This window comes from Elephas maximus, chromosome 7, assembly GCF_024166365.1.
Source record: "Elephas maximus indicus isolate mEleMax1 chromosome 7, mEleMax1 primary haplotype, whole genome shotgun sequence".
NCBI classification, from domain to species: Eukaryota; Metazoa; Chordata; class Mammalia; order Proboscidea; family Elephantidae; genus Elephas; species Elephas maximus.
Genome location: NC_064825.1, coordinates 125,344,068 through 125,347,890, shown reverse-complemented (window position 1 = coordinate 125,347,890; position 3,823 = coordinate 125,344,068). Strand labels below are relative to the sequence as shown.

Sequence of the window (3,823 nt, the reverse complement as noted above, 5' to 3'; positions counted from 1 at the left end):
ACTATACTTGGGGGCTTAAACACACGGGGAATTGACTCTACACCAACTGTTTTCTTTTTCATTTTGGCTTGGGGCGATCATAAACAGGAGGGGAACAGAATGCTTTTACACAGAGAGAACCAAGGCTTGGGCTTCATCAGGTAAAGAAGATGCTTCTCATCGGTGTGCTTGTCCTTGTGCATGTGTGTGTGTGTATGTGTGCATGGGTGTGTGCACACATGCATATGTGTGTGATATGCAAAGCCTTCCAAAACCTCCATTCACTGGGGGAAAAAAAGGAACTTCATTTTTTGCAATTAGTTTATTGCTATGGAAATGTCTTTGAGGTTTCAACAATTGTCTTGCACTTTGCACAGAAAGAGACAAAATAATAGAAAGTAATGATGGGATTTATAGCAATTGGCAGGTGCCTTGTGATCATACTTTGCAGTCCTTTGGGCCGAAGTCTTGTGGAAACTTAAAACAATGCACACCGAGTACTGTTGTATATTATGTGCTGGAAAACAAAAACAGAGGCATCACTTAGATTTTTCAACTCTCTCTTATATGGTAAAATATTGAAACCCAGAAAACTTCCTCCTCTGGTTTTCCTGGTTTGTCCACAAACATTGAGAATTCAAGCAAGTGAGAGCTGGAAGTGAAATCGAATTACCTAGTTATTTATTCTGTTGTTCAGCAGACATTGATTGATGCCAAAGAAGTGTGGGTGATTCCAGATCTTGTTCCCGCCAGGGACCCCTTTAGCAACTTTTTTGTCCAATGTACTGCATTTATTACACCTGTCAATTTGAACTGTTTCTGACTTTTTTTTAAACAGAGAATTGTACAAATCTCAGCTCAAATAGACAAAGATGTGGAGTTTAAGAGTTTCGGTATTCCCTTAAAACTTAGAAATATTGAAAACAGCCTTCCACCATTATCTTTGGGGCCTTAAAAATATCAGGGCTCTCCACTATGAATGATGAGTCTAATCTGGGTGTGTATTGAAAAAATATCAAATTTTAACCAAAAAAAAAATAATCCCATCATCCTAAATGGTACATGATGCTTACTTTCATTCTTATGATTTTTGGTATATTTTTTAAAATTTTCTATAAGGGAATGCTTGAAATGGAATATTAAGACATTTAATAAACACTCAGAAAAGCCTCAACCAACACGGACTTAGAATGCTCATTTCTAAAACTATTGACTTCTTTGTTTTAAACAATTCCACTCCCCATGGTGGGTTCATACCAGTGTCATTTCATGGGGTGTTTAAATTAATTCAAAGTTCCATAATTTTTAATCATTGATGCTTACTAAGTATGGATTGCTTAGACGTGCATTTTAACATCTTTTAATTTGAGATATTAGAGACTGCTGACCAAATAACTCAGTTAAATTCTTAAGAACATTTTTCCTGTTTGTTTTGTGGAGAAAGCGACCTTTCTCTGGTGATTCGTGCTATAAGTGAGGGGCCTCTGAAAATGAAATGTTTGTTTCTCTTGATAGAAAGTGTGTTTGTGTGTGGGTGTGTGGGTGTGTGTGTGTGTGTGTTCTGGGAAGCTGAGGGGGTAGGTAAGCCTTTTCCTGCGCTTTCTTTTCTCTCTTTTGCCTTTTCGTATTCATCATTCAATGAAGAATCCACAGAGTGAAATGTAAACACACTTGGGAACTTGTATTGCGTACTTGGTGTCAAAGTTATAACACTCACTGCAAAATTAAATCAACAGATGTAAAAAAATTCCAGCTCACCAATTGCTTTGGCATTATTAGAGACAAAATTAGAGCCTGCTTTTCCCTTGTCAGTGTTTTTAAAAGCACAAAAGAAGAAGCAGAAATTACCACCATTGTTCTGATTTTGTCTTCATTTTCCTTCGTCTGCTTCAGAAAACATTCCTTGAATTCACCTACGGCTTTTACAGTGGAATCATCCCCCAATGTGAACTGTTGAAGAGCTTCTTGGAGTTCAGCTTCTGACACTTCAGTACTGATAACCATTTCAATTATATCCTCAAGAAACTGGCAGCCAGAACCTGGGAAGAAAAAAACTTCAGAAAACAGGCTCATTGCCAGGGGTATCCATCCTTTTGGGGGTATATCTGTGACACTTGCCATCTTCTATATCCCAGTAGAACATAGATTCAGAAATATTTTTTTTTATGGTCAAGAGTTCTGAATTCTCAGGAAGACTCCTCCTCCCCAGAGAGTAAACTCAGGATCCGGGGTGTCCTTTAAGCCAGGCGACTCCTGTCCTTCCCCTCTCCAGCTTAGAAACCCAAACATCATGCAACCTTGGTTAACAAGGACGCTCTAGAAGTTAGATGCTCCTACTTGCAGCAACATCTTAAAAATTATTTCATCTTTCCGTGTTCAATGTCATGCAAGGCTTCACTCAAATAATTCAGAGCATCAGTTAGGGTTTCCAAGTATTATAGATATAATGGGTCTAGAAGTTATTCCTTAGCTCTGTTGACTCTTAACTATTGGATATAACAACAAAGAACAAAGAAATTCATGTTCATAGTATGAACTGATGTGGCCAGACTTGTGTTGTAGAGGAAAGAGCTCTGGACATGGATTCAGGAAGTTGCATTTGACTGTTGGCTCTATTGTTTCCCATTTAGTTGACTTTGAGCATATCAACTTTTTTGCCTATCTGCCCTTATTTTGCCATGAATTGGAACTAACTCAATGGCAACTAACAACAACAACAAGCATCTCTTTGGGGAACAAATGAGTACGTGAAAGAGCTTTCTAAGTTATAAAAAGCACATTGTGTATGTGAAGTATTATTCATCACCAACTTCCTCTGTCAGGGCCTTTTCTTCCTCTATATCTTCATTGCTGGAAGGATATCCTGATGGCATGAGGTCTCCTCTGCAGTCAGTGTGGAAAGTAGGGACTTTCCAAAAGACATGTAAAAAGGACTAGGATCAACCCCCCCCCAATGCATGTCAAGTGGACCCCACTTGGTATTGGATCCTGGGCCACATACTGCTGCCTGAGCCTTCTCTCCTGGGAGGTTTCCTTCCACATTTAAGGAGGCTCCATGAGTTCCTCTTCGCAGAAACTCATCTGAATGCAAGTGCCATGCAACCATCAGATCCTATCTTTTTTGCCCCACTGAAATATCTAATTCAGATTGCATCCTGGTTTTCACGGTAGCTGTGACCATAGAGTGACAGCCTGAATGACAACAAGACAAGCTACATGCAGTTCCAGTACAGAGGCAAAGCCCATGAGGGAACCACATCTTTGATTCTCTGGATTCTCTAGAAATAATGGGTCTAATAGATCCAGACTCTTTGTACAGGGGCTGACCAGTACTGGAGCATGGGGATAGCAGGTCTTCCACAGAGACCCAGGCAACAGCCCTTCGCCCAAAGTCTGCCCTCCCTCCACAGTACTCACCTGCATAGCAATAAAGAGGGAGGGAAACCAGCATGAGGACCATCACCAGCTTCATGTTTGAGGTGGCTGTTGTTGGCGTTCAGCCTTATGTGGAGTGATCAAGGAACTCACTTTGGCAGGAGCACCCAGGACTCCTCTATTTATTCTCCTGGTAGCCACCTTAGTCCCTCCCAGGAATGAGGAAAGGAAAGAGTCACAAGATCAACTTGGCATCAAACCAGGAAACAACAGAGAGGGGGACCAACAAGAGCCCAGCCAGCCAATGCTCTTTTTGTGAAAAACCAAGGAGATAGTGACATTGGGACCCAAGAAAATTTGGGGACTTCAGTAATGACATATTGCTTTTGGTGTTGTTGTCGTCATTGTTTTATTATTTTTGTTCCCATCATCCTCATTATCTCCTTATTGTTTTCTTCTTCCTTCCTCT

At 40.4% G+C, this 3,823-nt stretch overlaps 1 long non-coding RNA gene across 1 annotated transcript; it reads right to left on the bottom strand.

Annotated features, from left to right (window-relative positions):
• Window positions 1-325: 325 nt before the first annotated feature.
• Window positions 326-3,491, bottom strand: LOC126081269 (uncharacterized). The gene is made up of 3 exons (XR_007518323.1): window positions 3,397-3,491; window positions 1,828-2,018; window positions 326-496 (listed from the first exon to the last, which is right to left on the bottom strand). It is a non-coding gene; the product is annotated as an uncharacterized LOC126081269 (long non-coding RNA).
• Window positions 3,492-3,823: the final 332 nt, after the last annotated feature.